The sequence below is a fragment of the Macaca mulatta genome, chromosome 9, assembly GCF_049350105.2.
Source record: "Macaca mulatta isolate MMU2019108-1 chromosome 9, T2T-MMU8v2.0, whole genome shotgun sequence".
In the NCBI taxonomy this organism is placed as follows: domain Eukaryota; kingdom Metazoa; phylum Chordata; class Mammalia; order Primates; family Cercopithecidae; genus Macaca; species Macaca mulatta.
Window position 1 is genome coordinate 70,594,228 of NC_133414.1, and position 22,044 is coordinate 70,616,271.

General features: G+C 54.2%; 1 long non-coding RNA gene across 1 annotated transcript in view; it reads left to right on the top strand.

The window, feature by feature from the left end:
* The window catches only part of LOC114669967 (uncharacterized), a 234,969-nt gene continuing 212,925 nt past the window's right edge, over window positions 1-22,044 (top strand). The window contains exon 1 of the long non-coding RNA XR_003719346.2: window positions 1-63. This is a non-coding gene — a long non-coding RNA (uncharacterized LOC114669967). The remainder of the gene's footprint in view (window positions 64-22,044) is intronic.

Below are 22,044 nucleotides of genomic sequence, written 5' to 3' on the forward strand. Positions count from 1 at the left end.
CCACGTTTTGCAGGCTGCCGCCGTGTCGGAGGCGAGGCAAGGAAGGGAGCTGGAATAACAAAGGCAAGTTGGGGAGAGCGCAAGGGGGCGCAGCCCCGGCCGGGCTGCGGGGGGAGCCTTGCACTGCCGGGGCTTCGGAGGCTGCAGAGTCGCGGGCGCGGGGAGCCGGAGGTGGGGGAGGAAGGGTGGGGGGAGAGGGGCGGGGCGGAGGCGTGACGTCAGAGAACAATGACACCGCCGGGGGCGGGCACCCGGAGGCGGCCAGGGCGGGGGTCTCCCCCGGGGCCTGGGGCGGGCCAAAGATGTCCAGGCCCGGCCGGAGCCGCCTCCTGATTGACGAGGTCCGCAAGGGAGTGCGGACGTGCAGCACAGACTTGCGGATCTCCCGGGCCTCTTGGGCGGTGATCAGCGCGGACCTTGGGCCAACCGGGGAAGCAGGCCGGAGCACTGCCCCCCACCCCCATTTTAGAACATCCTTCTGAGGGCTTCGCTGACCTCGGCTTGAACTCCTTCAGAGCCGGAGAGATCACTCCTTCCGCCACCGAGGGAGAGAAGGCAAAATGAATTTGCCAGCTTTGAATTCATTCTCAAGGCTCCGCTAGTCTGACAGCCGGTGAACTCAGTCTGGAATTCCTGAGAGCTCAGAAAACTGCTGCTTAGGTCCACCCGGGCGTGGGGGACGGGGTGTGTGGGGGCGCAGGCGGGGGGCGGGGGTGGGCCGCTATTTTATTTTCCCCAGGGGAAATTCTGCCTCCCTCTGCCATTGGGTGCAAGAAAAAGCACTCCTCTGGGGCCTCAGTGTTCCTACCTGTCACATGGACATGGACTGTGATCACTGCTGCTCTCCCACCCCCGCCCTCCCTGTAGCTGGCAGCTGAGCATCCCTGGAGAGGGTGGGTGGTATGAAAGCACTTCCAGACCTCTAGGGACACCAGGGAGTCATGGTCCCAGCACATTCCTGTGGGATGGAGCCCCTCCACCTTAGCCTGTGGGTGGCCTAAGTTCACAGGTAGGTACACCAGGGCCACCTGAGAAACCTCTGGAGGTAGGAATTCAGCTTGCAGAATGGTAGCTGGAGCCACAGCTGTCCCACTCCCAGCAATCCACAGCATTGCAGCAGTGGCAGCAGCCACCCCATACCCAGGTCCAAAATCCCAAAAGAGAGTTTCTGGGTATTTAAGGACTTGGGATTCGATAATCCAGCCCAGCCAACAATTAGACCAGTTCTTGTTGCCTTAATGACCAGCTAGGTCTGGACGCCCAGCCCTCTCAACCTTTCTGTCCAGATTCCTCATAAGTACCCAGGGCCTGCCCACCTCCAGGAATTGGGGGATGTAGGTGACCTCAGAGGTGACCACTCATGTTCAAAATCTCCTGTCCAGAAGCTCCACCCCCCACCCCACATCCGAGCCCCCTACTCGCCCACCAGTATTTACATCTGAAACCCAGGAAGTGGCTGCAGAGGGCAGAGAAGCCAAGTAGGCTCAACTTAGTAGCATGGAATCAGGGATCATTTCAACCCTCCGCTTCTGTGCAAGCAAGGCAGCAAGTCAGAAAGCCCACCAGGGCCCTGGCTCTGCCCTAGGCTCCAGTCCTTGGGTCTCTGAGGCCCTTGCTCTCTTTGTTCATCTTCCAGGGAGGTGATGGGGCAGATTGGATACGTCTGGGGTCTTGGAAGAAGCTATGACTTATTTACTGCCTACTTGTGTTGAGTACTGTGGTGGGGCCTCCTAGGTATTGAGAATTCGGTTCGCTGATTGAATTCTCACGTTGTTTTAAGTTAGGTGCTGCTACCATCCCCCTTTCAGAGGAAACTCGATTGTGAATGACTTGGCCAAGATTGGTCAGGATGGGAACTCAGGCCCCCATTAACAGAGTTCCCTGTTGTCCCCTCAGCTCTGGCTCTGTGTCTTCATCCATAGACTCTGTGTGGCCGAAAGCAAGCTGCTTTCCCCACTCTGAGCCCCTGTAAGGTCCATGGTGCTATCAGGACTCACTGGGAACTGTGTGTCCAACAACCTCACCCCAAAAGCCTCAGCCTCACTGGGCCTGGAGATCTGCTGGTGAGTCAGAGAGGACAGTGCCACCACTTCCCAGTGGCCCAGAGCTGGAAGATGCATCCTGCTCAGCCCCTGACTGCCCAGAGGTCACCTGACTCCACTAGGAGGGCACGGGCAGTGTGGGGCAGCTGGGTTGTGCCAACCTTCAGAGCACACTCAACTGCTGTTAATTTCCCTGTCCTGTGGGAGCCACCAGCAGACTGGGGAGAGGACCATTGCTGGGGCCTGGGCCCAGGTTTCAGGAGGCAGAAAATCTGGAGGCCAGCAGGATGGTGGTGGGGGAGGCTTGAGGTCCCTGAGGGAAGCAAAGGACTTGTTTAGGGTGTGGCAAGTGTGGCCTCCTAGGCTGGGCTGAGGTGGGGGCGGGTACACAGCGGGGATTCCTACCTCTCCAGGAGCTGCCTTCTCTGTCCCCACTCTCCACCTCTCACTTCTGGAACTTAAGGGAGCCAGGGAACATCTAAAATTGAGACTGGAGAGGTGAGAAGAAAATCTCATTTGTTGAATATTTACTGTGTGCCAAGCACTTTGGAAACATTTGTTGTATCCTTTCCACAAGCCAGGTGTCATTCCCTGCTAAGGGAAGAGGCTCAGAGAGGCTAAGTGACCTGCTCAAGATCTCACAGCTGGCTGAGCATGGTGACTCATGCCTGTAATCCCAGCACTTTAGGAGGCCAAGGTGGGTCAGATCACTTGAGCTCAGGAGTTCGAGACCATCCTGGGCAACACAGCAAGACCTTGTCTCTACAAAAAATACAAAAATTAGCCAGGCATGGTGGCACATGCCTGTAGTCCCAGCTATTTGGGAGGCTGAGATCGGAGGATCACTTGATCCTGGGAGGCTGAGGCTGCAGTGAGTCATGATTGTGCCACTGCACTCCAGACTGGGCAACAGAGCATGACCCTGTCTCATAAAAACTAAACAAAACAATAAAAATCTCAGAGCTGCTGAGTGGGTGGAGCTGAGATTGGGCTCCAGGTTGGGCTGGGCCTTGAGGTTAAGAATAGGGACTTGCCCTCGTCTCAGTGCCAGGTTATAGTGCAGATAAGGTAACCTACCAAGTACTTTGGGGTGGAGTAAAGACTCACCCACTTGCCAGGGAATGACCAGGGCTCCTCCCATGGCAGTGAGGTAATGGGGATTACATTTAGAGTTCACCCCTTGGTGGATATAGGAAGCATTTGGGCCCTCCCAGCTCTGAGCTCTGTGCCTCTAAGAGGTGGGTGGTTGGATCAAGCAGGGAAGATCTACATCCTTCAGCGAATTAGGCTCCCCTGCTGTGTCTCCCCCTCATTTCCAATCAGATGGCCCCTCCATTCTCTGAGCCCACACCTTCCCATCCTCCAAGGCTTGGCTCTCCAACGCCCTTCCCTCAAGCCAGCCGTCTTCTCACTTTCCATCATGGAGTTCTGCCCTATGGTTCAAGACTCAGCTCAACCACCACCCCCTTCTTCAGATGGAAGTCACAAGAGAATAGGCTGGGAGCCTGCCTTAGGAGCCAGAACACCTATGTGCCCAGACTGCCATTGCCTGACTTGCTGTGTGGCCTGAGCACATCACAAACTCTCCCTGTGCCTGTTCCCTATCTGCCAAGTGAGAGAGTGTGGGATATCCAGCGGCACTCTTGCCTCTGATTGTCCTACGATTCTGTAGGTCTGTGCCTTTAACCCTTGGACTGAGCTACAGCTCACTGTAGAGTTTGAGGGAGGCCCTGATTTAGGGAGGGCTTTCAGAGGGGGCCATTTAGTGGAGTAGGGACAAGAAAATACCTGGAGGGAGCTGCTCAGAACTGTGACTGTCTAGGACTGTGAATAGGTAATGACCCTAACGCCTCCCTTCATGGGGCACTTCTCATCCTCTGAGCCTCACAACAGCCCTTTTGTGGGTGACTAAGCTGAGCCCCAAAAGAAGGTGATGGCTTTCCCGAGACTGCACCACAGGGAAGCACCAGAGCTGGAACAAGAGCCAGGTCTCAGCCAGACATGGTGGCACGTGTCTGTAGTCCCAGCAGCTCTGCTGGGGGGACAAGAGGGGGTGCAGAGAAGAGCCAGGTCTCCTCATCCAGTGTCCCCTCACCTGTGTCAGCGCCCCTCCAGAGGAGCAAGTACATGCAGCACTTATGAGGGAGTCTGGGGCAAGCGACCTGAGGAGGACCATGCCTCCCACCTCCTTCCTGACAGCTCTTGCACCCCGAGAGGGGTGGGGGAAGGTCTCAGATCGTCAGCATCTCCCCTCCTCCTGACTATGCAGTCCTCCGGCCTCAAGGCTCATGCTTCCTTGCCCTCACCTTGTCCTGTGGCCATGCAGGGTGACTTCCAGAATTGCCAGCATTACGTACATATTCTTACCTCTGTGCCATTGCTCATGCTCTTCCTACCTCCTGGACACACCCCCCCAGTCACCAAGGCCACATCTACAAGCACCCGTTTGGAAGCCTACCCTGATACCTCCACCAGATGTGCCATCTTCCTTGTCTCAACCCCCGTATGCTGCTGTTCCAGCCTCCAGCATCAGCATCACCATAGCAATTACTTGTGAAGTTCCTGCTATGTTCCAGGCATTGAGTAGCTCATACACATGAACTCCTCCCATCCTCTGAGCTAAGTATTAGTATTCTCATTTTACAGATGAGGAAACTGAGTTTCATTTCCTAGTGTGACACCTCACAGGCTAGGGAGGTTATGTGTTATGTGACCGTCTTCCGTCAAGGCTGCAGGTCATAGGATGGCTCACTGCTACATCCCATCACCCAGTGCAGGGCCTTGGGGACTGACAGGCCATCAAGAGCAGGGGAGGTCCACAGGATGACCAGAACCAGCCCTCCGGGGCTCACAGGCTCTCAGGAAGGACTGCCCACACCAAATGCCATCCCTTGTTTGTTTGTTTTTTGTTTTTTTTGTTTTTTTTTTTTTTTGAGACGGAGTCTCGCTCTGTCACCCAGGCTGGAGTGCAGTGGCGTGATCCCAGCTCACTGCAAGCTCTGCCTCCTGGGTTCACACCATTCTCCTGTCTCAGCCTCCCGAGTAGCTGGGACTACAGGCGCCTGCCACCAAGCCCGGCTAATTTTTTTTGTATTTTTAGTAGAGACGGGGTTTCACCGTGTTAGCCAGGATGGTCTAGATCTCCTGACCTCATGATCTGACCACCTCGGCCTCCCAAAGTGCTGGGATTACAGGCATGAACCACTGCACCTGGCCACCAAATGCCATTCTAAGAGTTCAGGGGAAGAAGAGGAGTTGGCATTGAGTGGGACCTGGAAGGCAAGCTCTGGTGGGGCTGTAGGGAAGCCACAGTGGGACCTGCCTAAGGTCACACAGCAAGCAAGTATGAGACAGCAGCAGGGCTGGGACCTGGATCTCCCAGTGTGACATGCCTTCTTGCACCTTGCAGCCAACTGTGGGGCCCCTGCGACTGTGCTATTTTCAAGGACACACAGTCCCAGACGCCTCCACGATGCTGAGCTGTTCAATGAGTGGCTCTGGTCCTTCTCCCCCCTCTATTAAAATGGAAAAAAGAAAGAAAGAAAGAAATCCAGGCATTGTTCCTGACTGCAGCTGGTGCCAACCAGAATCCCGCTGAACAGAATGGAGCCGAGAGCCCGGCCGCCCAGGGGCCTGGCTGCTGACACAGGGCCTTTCTATTTTGCTTTCCACTGGGGGCCCGGGCTGACGGTGCAGCCCCTCCATGGACACCCTCTCCACCTGCCTCCCTGGCCCTGGCTCTGAGCCTCCCGCTGCCTTCACCCTCTTTGAAAAAATCAGATGGCACTTGGGGGAGGGTTGGAGGAGCACCCCCACCCCCTGCTTTCCTTCTTCATCTACTCACAGCCTGGGATGCACTGGGCCTCCCCCTCCACCAGCCTGTCCCCCCACCCTACCAGGAGGGGACTTGGGATGCTTATCTGGGAGAACAACACAAATCCCTCTTCCAAAATCATTTGAAACACTGGTCTGATTCTAGGACATATGAGGATTTTCCACCCCACCCCCACCTGACTTGGCAGGTGCCAGTCCTCAGCTCACACATTAAGGCCTCTTGCAATAGTGAAGGCCTCAGGGGGAAAGGGGAACATGATGAACAGCTCTACAGAGACAAAAACAGTTTTTTAAGTCGCTGGTTTGCCTTCTCCCTTTGGTCTTAGGAGGAAGAAGGACTTCTCCAACTCTCCCTTGCCATCTTCATTTCATTCCCTTCTCCCTGCTCCTTTCATGAGCTGTCTGGTACTCTGGCCCCCTCTTCCCATGCTGTGGGCCAGTTTGACCCAGATTACCCCCAAGCAGCAGTTCTAAGAGAGCAGCAGCCTTGCCACTGTCCAGTGTTCAACAGGGACCCTTGGATTGTCGCTGCCACCAGAGCCAGCTCTCCTGGCACCCCCATCCTCCTGTGGACACAGCTCTTTAGTTTGTAAAAAGCATTTGACGTCTCACGTGAGTGCCACAGCAGCCTCAAGAGGCAGGCAGGGATTGCTAACCCACTTTGTAGAAGAATAAACTAAGGGTTCAGGAGGAATAGTGGTTTGGCCAAGGTCAAAGGATGTGACAAAGTTGGGGTTTGAACCCTGGTCTCTTGATTCCATGTCACTAAGCTGGAGTGGGGACTCAGGCAGTGATGGCCTCAGAGGATGACATTCCCAGCCCCCACCACCCTCCACCCAACCAAATGCTGCCAGGAGACAGGATCTCAGACACATCGATTCCTTTAAGGAATATTTGTTAAATACTTGCTATATGCCTGATCTCCAACAGTGAATAAAACAGATTTGGTCCACACTGCCGCAGAGCTTATATTCTGAGACAGTCACCAGACTTCGTGCAGAAAGATGCCCCCCTTCCTAGTTGCCTGGCCCATATATCCTAGAAGGAACCATGAGATGGGCAGCCAGAGACATAAGTTCTAGTCCTAGCATTGCCTCTAACTCGCTCTGTCACCTTGGACTGAGTTTTCCACCTGGAAAATCTAAGCATGTGGCCCCCCACACATTTTCTCAGGTCTCTGCCCTACTCCCAGTCTCTGGGTCTAGCGGTTCATGATTTCCTGGCATGAATAATTACCGTGATTTAGTTTTTTTTCTTAACCTCAACTTTTCTTAGGCTCTCAGAGCCAGAACAGGGCTTCTGAGATCGTTTGCTCTGAGCCGTTCACTAAGAAAGAACCCCTCAGCCTCATTCCTGCCGGGAGGAGACGTCTCTGCTTGCACTCTTCCAGGGACGGGCTACTTGCTCCTTCACATAGCAGACCTCTGCCAGTGGTGTACTGGTAAATGTTTAACAGCTGACTCCCCAAAGTGGGGAGAACCTGGTTTGTAGTATTTGCTGATGTCCACGGTGTAAATACCCCCACCATGGCCAGTTTCAAGCTGCCGACCAGAGCCAGCTGGCACAGCTGGTTGGTTCCATCAACCAGCTCGCACAGTTCCTGAAAATTTAACAATCGGCCCTTGTGAGCCATACGAGCAGGCTCCAACACACCATTGCCCCTGCCCCGCAGAGAAGTCTTGCCCAGCTTTACTCACGGGGAGGCCCTTTCTGGTATTGAGCAAAACATCTGATTGTCAGGAACTCTGGCCTGAAAGTCCGGAGCTGCTTCTCTGGGGTGTCACAGGACAATGGGGGCCCCATGAAGCCCTTCTCTAATTGGTGGCAGCTCTTGACCCTGTCTTCCTGTGAGAGGAGCAAATTCCTAGGCCAAGTGGGGTCAGAGCATAGCCACCCTCCTATTCTGCCTTTCTCTCTCCCTCTTCACCTCCCTTTCCTCCTCCCTTTCTCTCACAAATATTTCCTGGGCCCCTATGACAATGTCAGACACCGTGCTAGATACTATGGATTCAGCGACCCATGTCTTAGCTTGACAGAGATGCTGCCCACTCTGCGAAGCCTATCCTGGGCCCCACCCTGGCCCCTCCCGCAGCGGGCAGTCTCCTCCCCTCCCAGAGCCTTTATCGCCCCTGTTTGGCACTTATCACTTTCTACCTGGGATTGCAGCTATTTGTGTACTCGGCTTATCTCCCTGCCAGACTGAGAGGCAACGCGGGCCTGTTGAAAGAGCGTGGACTTTGGAGCCGCATGACCTGGCCCTCAATCCCAACCCCGCAACTCAGAGCTGTGAGTCCTCGTGGAGTTCACACCACCTTTGGGAGCCTCAGTTTCCTTATCTGTAAAGTGGGGATGTGATAACTACTTCCAATGTGATTTTGAAGAATAAGTAGGATTAGAAATGTCAACCCCATTTCCTGTTCCTGTCTGGACTCCCATTCTCTTGGGGACAGAAATTGTGTGCAATACTTCTCTGTAGCCTCCTGGTAATAATAACATAACAATAACAATGACAAACACTTATACAGCAATACCATACATAAGGTATTGTTTTAAGAGCTTACATATGTTAACTCATTCGTTCTCACAACCTTGTGGCATTGGAACTATTATTCCCATTAATAGATGAGCAATCTGAGGCACAGAGGGGTTAAATAACAAGCCCAAGGTCACACAGCTAGTGAGTGGGAGAGCTGAGATTTGAATCCAAGAAAATCCACCCCAAAGCCTTAGCTATTGAATAGTATGAGGGCTTGTGGTGGCTTCTGGAGGGGTGTGAGTGTATGTGCCCATGGTTCACTGCAGCCTTTGGGCATCCTTGCCCTGATCTGCAGGGTAGGGGTGGAGTGACACAAGGAAGACCCTGGTCTGCACATTAGGACATCCTAACAGATAAGTGGTTAGTGCTGAAGAGAAGAAGAGTGTCACCAGGTACCTGGAGGCCAGGAGACTAGGAGGCGACCAATTGATAAGGCAATCAGAGGAGGCTTCACAGAAGAGGTGGCACTTGCCACCAAATGAGGATGGACAAGGCAGGGCGAACAGGAGGACCAAAGTTGTAGACATGGGAGAGGTATATTAGGGGTCCATAGGGGTTCATCTAGGTGTCAGACTAGACATTTTCACTGGTTCTGGTGAGTGGGATGGAGTAGAGACTGTGAACTTGGAGAGGGGCATGTTGGTTGCCCAGTCTGTGATTCAGTAGGGAAGAGAGGACATTTTCAGGGGCTTTGAGAGCCAGTGCAGGCCCAGGAGAGCTGAGAGTCAACTGTGCTGCCCGCGGGGCCAGATTGGCATTTTGCTTCTCTGCAAGCTACTCTGAGATTCCAAAGTCCTGGGTTCCTGAATCCAGCTGTGCCAGTCCCATCCCTCCATTTCTTCAAGCCTCAATTTCCCCAATTCGCAATGGGCATAAAGAATGCACCTTGCATGCCGATTAAAGGCTGTGTGGGGATGGGCCTGACGCTCCTGGGGCAGGAGGTGGGGGAAAGGTACTGCAGGGAGGGCAAGTGGGAAGCTGGGAGGGGAGTGGGGTGGTACGAGGAGCCCTGTGTGCTTGGCCAGTGAATCCCCGTCTGCTAAGCTGGCCCTGACTGGGATTCTCCCGGCACCACATAATCCATTTTCCCAAGATTGCCTGACTCTGCTGCCTCAAAGCAGTCTTCCTTCTGGGCTTCTGCAAGGGCAGTTCTGGGTTAGACCCTGTTCCTCCAGCCAACCCAGTCTATCCCAGCCGTGTCCCTTGGAGAGCACTCTTCATGTTCCAAGGGCTGTTTTAAATGTTCTTCCCTCATACTAATTCAGTCCTCACAGCCACACTGTGAGTTCCCTCATTTCACATAAGGAAACCGAGGCACAGTGAGGGTAAGCCAGGTGTTCCACAGGGTTCCACGGCAGGGAAGGCGACGTCTAAGGGATGGGGATAGCCCATGGAGCCAACAAGGAGGGCCCGAGGGATGGGCCCCTGAACCGCTCTCTCGCTCTTTCTGTACGGGAAATATGACCATTGTGAGTCATCCGTCTCACACTTTTCTTTTCTGCTCATCTCAAGGTTCTCAGGTAGCTGCGGAACCACAATTGATATCCCTCTGCCCATGCAGGCACCTATGTGTCCACACACTCAACACCATGGCCGCCCAGCGTCTCATAGTCACAAGACTCACACTTTTGCACACACAATCATTAATTCAGAGCCACAAACGTGTGTGCAGGCACCACACCCACCCTGCTGCCGATGCACACACAGGGCACATGTGGGCTTCGGGCCTCAGACTGACAGCCAAGCACCTACAAGTCCCATTCCCAGAATGACAGATACACACCCACACGTTCACACGGGCTCCAGTGTGCCTGACACGACATGGTGGGGTCTGTGGACTCACACTGCACCCCGTGGACCCATGTCCAGACTCCAGCCTCTGCAGATGTCCCTCCTGCCCAGGTGCCTTCATTCCTGTCTCTTCAAGACTATGGCTCTGGAATGTGCGCACAGTGGATCCTCTTCTCACGTCAGGTCCCTGCCCTGCCGTCTTCTGTAAGAACTGGGCCTCAGGTGTGTGGTAGGGAATTGGGGTAAAAGGTGACCCTTCCTCCAACCCTGGCAGGCTCCCTGGGCTGCAGAAGGGACAGCAGGGAGGGGAGAGTGAATTAATCCTGGCCTCCCTTCTTGGGTTCACTGTAATGCTAATTTTCTCCGCCTTTGATCCATCTCTCCAGCCCCGGCCCCTAACTCTGAGGAGGAGCAGGCGCTGGGTCTGGCCTGAGATTAGGGGCTGCCCTGGTGAGGCCTGGGGCATATCCCTCCATGTGGGAGACTAGGGTTTTGCCCTTGGGAGGGGCGTGGGGGATTATAGCCCTGGTTACTGACCTGCTGGGGGCAACACACTGTACTTCACCAGACTCGTCCTCACTCTCCCTGACTGACCCTCTCCTCTCTAAAGGGGGCTCTGTGTTCCCATTTTGCACAAGAGCAGAGTGAGGCCCAGGGTTGAAAGGTCTCCGGAGGCTTCTGGCCACTGAGAGGTGGAGCCAGGCTGGGAGCATACATCTTCCAACCTCCAACCCACCCTGTTTCCACGGAGGGTCTTTGTTCTGGTGATTTTTTTTTTTTTTTTTTTTTTTTGAGACGGAGTCTCGCTCTGTAGCCCAGGCTGTAGTGCTGTTGTGGCCGGATCTCAGCTCACTGCAAGCTCCGCCTCCCGGGTTCCCGCCATTCTCCTGCCTCAGCCTCCCGAGTAACTGGGACTACAGGCGCCCGCCACCTCGCCCGGCTAGTTTTTTGTATTTTTTAGTAGAGACAGGGTTTCACCGTGTTAGCCAGGATGGTCTCGATTTCCTGACCTCGTGATCCGCCCGTCTCGGCCTCCCAAAGTGCTGGGATTACAGGCTTGAGCCACCGCGCCCGGCCTCTGGTGATTTTTTTGAAACCAACGTCTATCGAGTATTCATGACATGACAGGGACTGCGCCTTAACATACATTGCCTCATGCAGTCCTCAGCAGTGCTCTTATGAGTCCCACTTTATAGGTGGGGAAAGTGTCCTGTGTAACTACCTGGTGAGGGGTGAAGTCTGACCAAATCCAGGACACAGGTGGCCAAAGTCCCCTCCCTGTAGGGGGTGACACTAAGACCCAGGAAGGGGAAGGACATGCCCAATCCCATACAGAAAGGGAATTGGCTGGACGTGCATCTCCTACCTTCCTCTATGCTCCATCTTGTTCCAGAAATGACTGGACTCTTCTATGGACCCAGTGGTGCTGGGACAAGAGTCCAGGCCCTGACACTGCCCCAGAGCAGGGGTGCAGCATCTATGAGGATACCGAGCTCAGGTCATCGCCCTGCAGCGTCTCAGCCAACTGGGCCTCCAACAACCCATACACTTGGACATAAACACAATTAAAGTTTTTTATTACATTATATTTTATACATATAAAAGACTATTTGTAAGCCATGAAACACATTACAATGAATGCTCATGACTACTCTGCTGAAGAACTAGAGTATTAGAGACACTTATGAAGCTCCGAGCTTCCTAGTCCCCTACTTCCCAGAAGGAGCCACTATCCTAATTGTCATTACTCCCTGCCGTTTTTGTTTGTCTGTTTGTTTGTTTTATAAGGAGTCTCATTCTGTTGCCCAGACTGGAATGCAGTGGCGCGATCTCGGTTCACTGCAACCTCTGCCTCCTGAGTTCAAGCGATTCTCCTGCCTTAGCCTCCTGTGTAGCTGGGATTACAGGCGTGCACCACCACGCCAGGCTAATTTGTTGTATTTTTAGTAGCAATGAGGGTTCACCATGTTGGCCAGGCTGGTCTCAAACTCCTGACCTCAGGTGATCCACCCACCTCGGCTTCCCAAAGTGCTGGGATTATAGGCATGAGCCACCGCGCCCAGCCTCTCTCTGCCTCTTTTTAACAGAAAGTTTTAGCACCTGTGTGGGGACCCCTTCACTCACTTGCAATTTTTTTTAAGAGATGGGTGGTCTCAACTCTGTTACCTACGCCAGAGTGCAGTGACGTGATCCTGGCTCATTATGGCCTTGATCTCCTGGCTGAAGTGATCCTCCCACCTCAGCCTCCCAAATAGCTGGGAGTGCAGGTGCGTGCCACCATGCCCAGCTATTTTTTTTTTTTTAAATTTTTGTGCAGAGACAGGGTCTTGCTATGTTGCCTGGGCTGGCCTCGAACTCCAGTCCTCAAATAGTGCTCCTGTCTCAGCCTCCCAAAGTGCTGGCATTATAGGTGTGAGCCACCACATCCAGCTGCTAACTGCACTTTTGAGATGTTACATTCTATTCTGCATTCCCAAGTATTCATTCCCAGGGAAAGTGGATTATTTTAAGGGATAGAGAGAGAACTTGGAGGAGCCACTTGCACCCCATGTGCCTCTTCCCTTCAGTGCTGTGGGTGCTCTGTTTGGCCCCTCATTCCAGTGAGTGCTCTGAAACGGGACACTTCTTCCTGGTGCAGCCAGTAGAAGGAGGGTGGGGGCCTTCCAGCAGCTGGGCATTCTCCGAACATGGCATGCTGCCACGCATTTGCATAAGCCATTCCTCCACCTGGAATTCCCTTGCCCTACACTGTTGTGGGAACCCAGCCCCTTCTTCCAGGTCCAATTCCAAGGTTTCATTCTGGAGATGCCTTCCTGTGACCCCTTGCCCTTCTCCCCCAGCAGAGCTGGATCTGTCCTCTTCTCCCCTGACAGAGTTTTGGGCATCCTTCTATCGACCCTTATCCCAGGGAAGAAAGAACAGCCTTGATCCCGGTTCCCAGGCACAGTTGGGTGTCAGACCTGGAGGAGAAGCTCCCAGAGTGACCAAGATAGAATCTGCATGCAGGTGACAGCAGATGGGCATCCCTGTGAAACCCCATGGGCCTGGACCTCCAGGGTCCTAGCCAGTTACTCCAAGGCCTGTGTGGACTGAGGATTTGGAGGCAAGTCTGTGGGGAGACTGCCTGGGGCTTGGGGGTGCTGTTTACCTGTCTGCTGTTCAGGCACATGATCAGGCCAGTGGGTGTGCCCGAAGGGGGGCGTGGTTGCAGGAGTGCACATGTTCATACACGTGCTTACACACACGTGTGCATACACGGGGTGCCAAGGCCATAGGTCTTTCAAAGCATGCAGGGCCACTGACTTTTCCTGTTTTTAATCCCCCTCCTGGACAGACCTGTGTTCTCTCTGAACATCACACAGTGCACATTTATGGAGTGCCTGCTGTGTGCAAGACCTGAGGGGTCGGGGCAGAGCAGTGCGCAGGGCAGCTGGCCTCTGAGGGGACAGGAATGACTGAGCACTCACACAGTGTTTTCCTGTCCTGGTCCCCCTGCACAGGAGCCCCCAAGGTCAGGCACCCCTGCCTCTATTTCCCAGAGGAGGACTTTGAGGTCCTGAGGCCTGAGAGAGGCACCTGTTGAGTCAACAGTGGGGACGGGACAATGAGACCAGCAGCCCGGTGCTCAGTTCTCCATCCTAAGTGCCAGAAACCGCTACTTCAAGAGAAAACTGGCATTGACAGGGACCACCCAGAATCCTCTCCTGTACCTCCTTTCCCCTGTTGGAAAGCACACTTTTGTGGGAGGCATTTCCCTGGGCATCCTGCAGGAGGGCGTCATAGCTGTTAGCAGCAGCAGGGATTAAGGGAAACTCTGAGCTGAGTTAGACTGGACAGTGTAGGACAGCACTACCCCATGTCTGATGTCTGAACTGGGGACCGGGCCACCCCTCCCCCAACACACATACCACACACAGGCATGCAACACATGCACACATACACACACATGCACACATATCCAGAGAGGTGATGGGAGTTGCCTAAAGACGCCCAGGGAAAGTGCTGGCCCTCTGCTTCTCAGACCCAGTTTGTTCCTTTAACTCAGGCTGCCCCAGAAGGGGACCTGTGGCTGCCAGCTTTCATGTCTCTTCTTGCCCTCCCCGCCCCCTGCCCCGTGAGTCTGAGAATTAGGATGATCTTAGTCATGATCAGGTGCTCCCTTCTGGGCCACTATTGGCCCACCCTTAAGGTGGCAGGGTGACATGGAATTTTGGCCAGCATCAATATGCGGGCTGGTGGATCCCTGTCTTTCCTTGCCTGGCACCCAAATGCAACCTGGAAGACCCTGAGTGAAGGCCTCTTTCTGGGAAGAGGATGGCATTATGGCATGGCCATTAGAATCTTTGGCTGTGGACACTGACAGCCCAGGGCAGAATTCCAGGATTCCTCACTTCAGCAGGAGGCTTCATCCTGCTGAATCTTAACCCCTAACCTGTACAGAGAAGATGAACATACTTCATGATGTTTGGACAGGGAGGCATTGTCTCGGATCAGAGCCCAGGAAATGGCAGTTGGGGTGGTCAGTGCTTATTCTTGTAAGCAAGAATGTGTGGCCAAGCCATGTTTTGTCTAGAACACCTGCACCCACAGGATTTCGGCCTGCCTCGTGGCCCCAGGAGTTCAAACCCAAGTTCCAGTCCTGACATTACCTCTCCAGCTGGATGGCCTTGGGCATGTCCCTGGCCACCTCTGGCTGCAACAGCCTCAGTCCCAAACAAGCACACCAATCCCAGGGTCACATGGAGGACAGAATAACCAACGAGACATCAGAAGGGCCTTGCAAATCACAAGGCTTGTGTCCCTTTTGGGGATGCTGGAGGGAGGAACAGGTACCTGCCAACTCTCAGTGGGACCCTGGAGGTCAGAACGCTCAGCGTTCTGGCCTCCAGTCAGGCTGAGAGGTGCACATCCCCCACACAGGGGAGAGCTGCACTCCTTTCGGGACCCTCTCCGGAGCCCTGCCCCTGCCCTCCCCACCAGGGCCCCAGCAGCCAGGTTGGAGAGCTCTCACTCAGGGAGTCTGAGTCACCTTTGAAGCTGGGAAGCTTACACTGGAGGGGCAAAGGCAGCCTGCATTCAAAGCATCTCTCCTGGCCCTTAATTACCCTTCTTCACCCATAGGTGGAATTTCCACTCAAAGAACTAAGAAATGCACCCGTGCTGCCCCCAGGGACTGGGTTTCCCTGCTGCCTTTGTGTAGCAGCCGCCAGCGCGGCAGTGGCACACGGCTCGGGTTTCTGATTTTAATGATTTCCTGAATTCATTCCGTTTCCTACCTCAGGGAAAGGAGAAGAGGTGATCCTCTTGGAAATTCACATAATTGCTTTTATTTGATTTTTATTAAAATGCATTCAGGAATAATGTGATTGCCCCCTTTATTAGATTGTTCCATCAAGCTGGCATGGGGAATCAGCCTAGAAAAAAGTGGTGGGCACAGGAGCCTGGTGTGTGACAGGGGACGGGCACAGTCCTCCGGCGGCCTTGGGGGCTTGCCTCTCACTGGGGGAGTCACGCCTGCCTCTGAGCCTCCCACTGCTCCTGTCTGGGGGAGGTGGGCCCTGCTGCAGGGCGTGTTGGAAGAATGAAAGCTGGCAGTGAGCATGGAAGGCTGTGAGCACCTTCTAGATCCCTTCCGCATCCCAACCCGCTCCTCCTCTGTTGCTCCTCTGCCCACCTCTGAGGCCCCACAGAGGCTGACACGGAGACTGGTGGTGATGTGGTGCCGCAGCACTGACCCGGCACTCCCCTCCACACTCCCAGTTGCCTGTACTTCTACGATGGCCTTTTTGCCAGTCTTGCTGTCCTCAGGCTCGAGGCCCTCAGTGCAGTTTTCCACGGCCCACCTAATCACACCACTCCCCTGTTCAGAAACTTGGTGGCTCCCTAAGACCCTTTTCATGCCAGAGACTTTTGCTTTGGGTTCCTTTGCACGTGCTGGAAGGTGAAAAGAATCCAGACCTCTTAGACCTGGTTTCAGTGCTTGTATTTCTTTGCATGGTAGGATGTAAGTGAAGTTGCCTTGCCTCTCCTAGTCTCAGTTTATGGATTCAAATAATGGGAACTCCAAGACCTTCCACAGGGTCAGTGAGAAAATGGAGTACAGGGGGTCGGTAACTCAGGTGGCATGTATGTGTGTGGGTGAAATCGTGCCACGTGACCCTGTGTCGCAGGAGGCTGAAGATGCTTAGCAAATGTGTGGGGAGAAGGCAGGGCAGGTCCAGCCCTGGCCCCAACAGAGGCCACAGACCTGCTGAGGTGACCACTGTGACAGGGACAGTTTTATTCCGAGCACCCCTGCTCCCATTCTCTGCAGCCCCTCCCCTCCTCCCAAGGCAGGAGTGGAGTTGACTTTCACTGCACTGGGTGAATTTGCCTCTCACCTTCTGGGGGGATTTGCAGTTTCCAGAAGAGGGGCAGAAATGTGTTTACTGGGCTTCTAGGAAGCGCCTCACCCTCTGAGCTCATCACGTCTCCAGACTGCCCAAGGCATGTTTTATTACCCTTGAGATATGGTGAAATACGTATTTGTTTCCCCCTCCTTCCAACCCATTTCCTGGCATAGGACTCCTAAAATCCTTGGAATCTCCAAAGTGATAAGTGTCTTTTTGTATGCTAATGAGTTGATTGCTGGCTGGCAGCTCCTAGGACGCTTCAGGATGTGGGCTGGTCACCAGAAAGACCAAGGATTAGAGGGTTGGGGCTTCCAGCCCCACCCCCCATCTGGGGATTGGTGGGGAGAAGGGCTGAAGGTTGAGTTGATCACAAATGGCCAATGTTTTAATCAATCATGCCTACATAATGACGTCTCCATAAAAATACAAAAAGTCTGGATTCCGGGAGCCTCCAGACAGCTGAACGTTTGGAGGCACTTGGAGGGTGGCGCTCCAAGAGAGGGCATGGGAGCACCCTTTCCAGACCTCGCCCCGTGCCTCTCTTCATCTGGATGTTTATTTGTATCCTGTGAAGTATCTTTGGTCATAAACCAGTAAACATGTTTCCCTGACTTCTGTGAGCCGCTCAGGCAAATTAGTCAAACCCAAGCGGGGGGTTGTGGGAACCCCGATTTATAGACGAAAGGTCAGAAGCACAGGCAGAATAACCTGGGGTTTGCGGTGGGCATCGGAAGTGGGGCTCAGAGTTAGGGGACTGAATCCTCACCCTGTGGAATCTGATGCTATCTCCAGGTGGACGGTGTTTGAAGTGAATTGAATTAGGGGACACTCAGCCGGCATCTGCTGCAGAACTGATGACTCGCTTGCTGGTGGGCAGAAATCCTCACAACCTTTCTTTAGCAGATGAGGTAACTGAGGTTCAGAGAGGGTAAATAACTTGTTTAGGGCGGTCTAGCTAGAATGTGGAGGCTTGGGGACAAGGCCTCTTGGGCACATACAGATAGGATGGGCAGGTGACTCCCTGCCCCCAGGGGAGTTGGTGAAATGCTTCAAAGGGCTGAGGTTGAGCAAGTGGGCAGTGCCGGGAGAAGCCAGTCTGCACCCTTGGTGTGGGTTGGCCTTGAGGATATTTGGGGCAGGCCCTCTGTATGGGGCAGTCTGCCCCTGCTGGCTGGGCTGCACAGAGAGTCAGGGAGGCACGGGAGCATAGCCATCCACTTTCAGAGCCCCATCTTGGGGGCTTAGTTTCCGGGAAAAGTCTTATCTTTTCTCTCTTTTTTTTTTTTTTTTTTTTGAGATGGAGTCTGGAGTCTACCTCTGTCACCCAGGCTGGAGTACGGTGGTGTGATCTTGGCTCACTGCAGCCTCCGCCTCCTGGGTTCAAGCAATTCTCCTGCCTCAGCCTCCCGAGTAGCTGGGATTACAGGCTTCCGCCACCACGCTCAGCTAGTTTTCTTGTGTTTTTAATAGAGACAGGGTTTCACTGTGTTGGCCAGACTAGTCTCGAACTCCTGACCTCATGATCTGCTTGCCTGGTCTCCCGAAGTGCTGGGATTACAGGCGTGAGCCACCACGCCCAGCCAGGAAAGTCTATCTTTATTTGGAAAAAAAAAACAAAAACCAAACTTGTTTGTTGGGTTTTTCTTTTTAATGTGTTTGTTTTGGTGCAAATTGTTTGGCAGTGGACACGGCCAGAGGAATTCAAAGAGTGGAGACAGTGGATTTAGAAATTCAACTAAGAGGCCCTGGAGGTCCATTTGGGGCCTGCAGACTAGCTGATGCTCAGCACAGGGCTTGGCATTGCGTGCTCCACCACCTGGCCTCCCAGCCTTTGCCCAATCTGTGGCTTCCCCTGGAATGTAGTTCTCTGCTCTTCTCTGCTACTAAGACCCCGCCCGTCAGGTCCAGGCCCTTGGGACCACTCTCTCCAAGTCTCCTCCCCTGCCCCAGCGCCTCTATCTGTTCCCACTCCGGTCCCGATTTCTAATACCTGCTCATGCAGCCTGTTTGTCCCAGAAGCAGCCTGGGTTCACCAGGACAGGTTTCTGTCCTGTTTCACCAGTCAGGCTCGAAGTTCCGTCCAGGAAGGGAGGTCTGACCCTCAGCCCTGGAGGGGGCCACGCAAGTGAGCTGGCAAAGACCTCTACAGGCTCATCCAGGAAGTCTCAGCCCAGAGGCTGAAGGGTGGCCAACCAGCACAGTTTGCCCAGGGATGGGGGGCTTCCTGGGATGCGGGACTTTCAGTGCTAAGCTGGGAATGCCCTGGTCACCCTAGCTGAAGCCACTTGCTCAGAGCCTCACAGCAAGCTCACCACCCTGAACCTCCAGATTCCTAGCTCAGCACTGTGTCCTGACAGTGTCATCATAGACGGTCAGCACCCTAATCTGGGCAGCCCTGAAGCCCAAATGGGGAGAGACTGGCTCAAGACTATCGGTAAGTCAGCAGCGAAGCTGGGGAAAAGAAACCACCAACCTGGAAGCCTCTGGCTGGTTCCCAAATCCAGGCCCTTACTTCCCCACCATCCAGGGTGAGGGACAGACACCCAGTGAAATGGCCTGCCCCAAAGGAGGGGAGCCTTGCTGAGCCACCCCGGGCCACCTCAGACCCGCACCCCCAGCTCAGCAGTTGGAGGGGCTGAGCCGCCGCCCCCCACCCCCTGCCCCGGTGCTAGGGCCCCAGCCTTGCAGCGCTTGTCCCCAGCCCAGACGAGCGGGGTGCCCTTATCAGATCTCCGTTTCTGTTTCTCTCCTCTGGCTGCTTCTGCCTAGCCCTGCCCCCAACCCCGGTGGCCTTTTCCTCTCTGAAGTGATGTTCCTTTTCCTGTCACCAACACACACAACACATAGAGATGTTTGTTTCTGTTGCTTTAAAAAAGTTTCCTTCAAGGGGTTGTTTACTGGGCCTGCAAAGCCTCACCGTGGGTATGGGCATGGGTGTGGCATGGGTGTGGGTGGCAACTGGGTCCCTGCTGGATTTGGGGTTGGTGGAGGCTGCACCCACGACCCGGGGCCTCTGGATCCTGTGCAAAAGCCAGGAACATGGAAGGAAAACCTACTGTGCACCCTGCTTAGGGCTGGGCTGGTGGACCCAGCGTCCAGCCACACTCCTGCAGAAACCTGGGAGGTCAGGGCTTTTCTTTTCCATTTTCCACGGGAGACAGCTGAGGCTCGGCCAAGGTTGCCAGGGTCCAAGCCTGTGGATTCGTGGTCCGGGCTCTGCCAGTGTCATGGCACAGTCTTCCAAGCTCCCACCCTGCCATTTTTCCTACCCACACAGGGCAGGCTCGACACAGCTAAGGAACACAGCTTCCCGAAGCATGTGTCCTGGGCTCTTGGCCCTTCTGTGGAAAGGGCATGAACTCTGTAGGCTGGATTTGAATTTCAAGTCCTCCTGCTGTGTGACCTTGAGCAAGTCACTTAGCCTCTCTGAGCATCAGATGGCTTAACTATCAAATGAGAAGCACAGAGAAGTCCCCAAGAGCCAGCAGACTCTAGAGGCTGTGAGACCGGGGACTGGGGGTCCTGCATCCTTAACGAAGGTTTCAATCTTGGGTCACATCTGGGAGACCTGCTGAAGCAATGGGGAGCTTCTTTAGGCGGGTAAACAAGGGAGAGCGTGATGGAGATCATGTTCCAGAAGGATTCTATAGGCAGCAGAGGGGAGGAGGGCTCAGAGGAGAGGTGGAGGCCCTGCAGGAGAGATGGAGGCTCGGAGGCCAACAAAGGAGGCTTTGACTTCCTTTTCAGAAAAATAAGGCGACCCACCTCCCACCAGGAGCAAAAGTCATGGAGGGAGACTGTCCCAGCTGGCCTGCACTAGGCTCCTGCCCAGGACAGAGACCCCAGCCCCTGGACTCCTCCAGCAGCCCAGTGTAGGGGAGACGCCCTGGGCAGCCCCTTGTCTGAGAGTGTCGGTTGGGACAGGGCCTGCTGAGAACTGCAGTTTCATTTCCCACTGACCTCCACCCACTAGACTTTCTCAGGCTCTTGTTTCAAGCTCCCCAGCACTAACCCCAGCCCTTGAGCCAGCTCCCTCCAGCCTCTACCTCAGACCAGGGCACTGGGCCTGTGTGTAGGACTCACACCTCCCAGGTCTGTCTCTTACCTTGGGACCCTGAGGGCAGGAACACAGGACGGGGGGCTCTGATGTATGATGTCAGGGAACTCCGAGGGCCACCTCCTTCTCTGACAAAGGCACCTTTTTTGTCAAGTGAGTAATTCCTCTGACACATGTCGCTCTGACGTGGCACAGGTCTTCTTAAAGATGAACGTCCTCCATGGCCTGTGTTGGTTTCCTGGGAATAACCCACAGTAGTGGTCGAGGAAGCCAGGAAAGAAGAACCTCTACTGTTTCCCCCTTTTCCAAATTTGTTGGATGGAGATATGGAGGGTGGGGCCACCTTGTTCTCCAAAAGGATTTTTAACAGCCGGGAAAAGGAAGGGTTGAGTCTCACGGTCCACACTGCAGCCACCATAACCATTTCCCAGACAAGTAAACTAAGGCCCAGGGTGAGATCCCAGGCTTCCTTACTCAATTTCCGGCCAGGACAGAGCTCGAACAAAAGAAAGGAACTGCTACATGGCTCACGTGCTCAGCCCTGGTAATAGAAATACATCTCCAGTGAGCTCTAATTGTAACTCTCACTGGGACTTGCATCACCTACAAGGCTGGCAACCAGACACCCTGAGAATGCACCAGCTTTATTTATTTTTTTTTTAGATGAAGTCTTGCTCTGTTGTACAGTCAAGAGTGCCGTGGCGTGATCTCGGCTTGCTGCAACCTCTGCCTCCCAGGTTCAGGCAATCTCCTGCCTCAGCCTCCCTAGTATATGGGATTATAGGCATGCACCACCACAGCCTGGCTAGTTTTTTTGGGGGTGTGTTTGTGGTATTTTTAGTAGAGATGGGGTTTCACCAGGCTGGTCTCAAATTCCTGACCTCAGGTGATCTGCCTACCTCGACCTCCCAAAGTGCTGGGATTACAGGGGTGAGCCACTGCACCTGGCCTACCAGCTTTACTCTTTCCCTGGGTGATAGAGTGATGGCAGTCTCTGGGGAAAAGAAACCACCAACCTGGAAGCCTCTGGCTCTTCCTGGGGGAGGAGTGCTGTGCCACATGCCCTGGGCACCTACTTTGCTGTGTGTCCTTCTTCAAGGGTCTGATCCTCTCTGGCCTCTTCATTTCTTGCAGTGCCTGCCCCGTGGGATTGCAGGGAACAAAGGATTTGGGTGCAGGCAATCGGAAGCCCCTTCTGTGGGCCCGCATTGGGCAGGCACCTCCCACATGGTTCTCTTTCTGTCCTCCCAGTAGCCCTGTGCATCAGACGCAGAGCTGTGCGTGCACCCATTTGCCCCACTCGCCTCAGAGGAGCATTCCGCGCAGGAGGAATTTGACAGATTTTAATACTGGGGTCCCCAGCTGACCAGGCTTTGCATTTCCTTACCTACC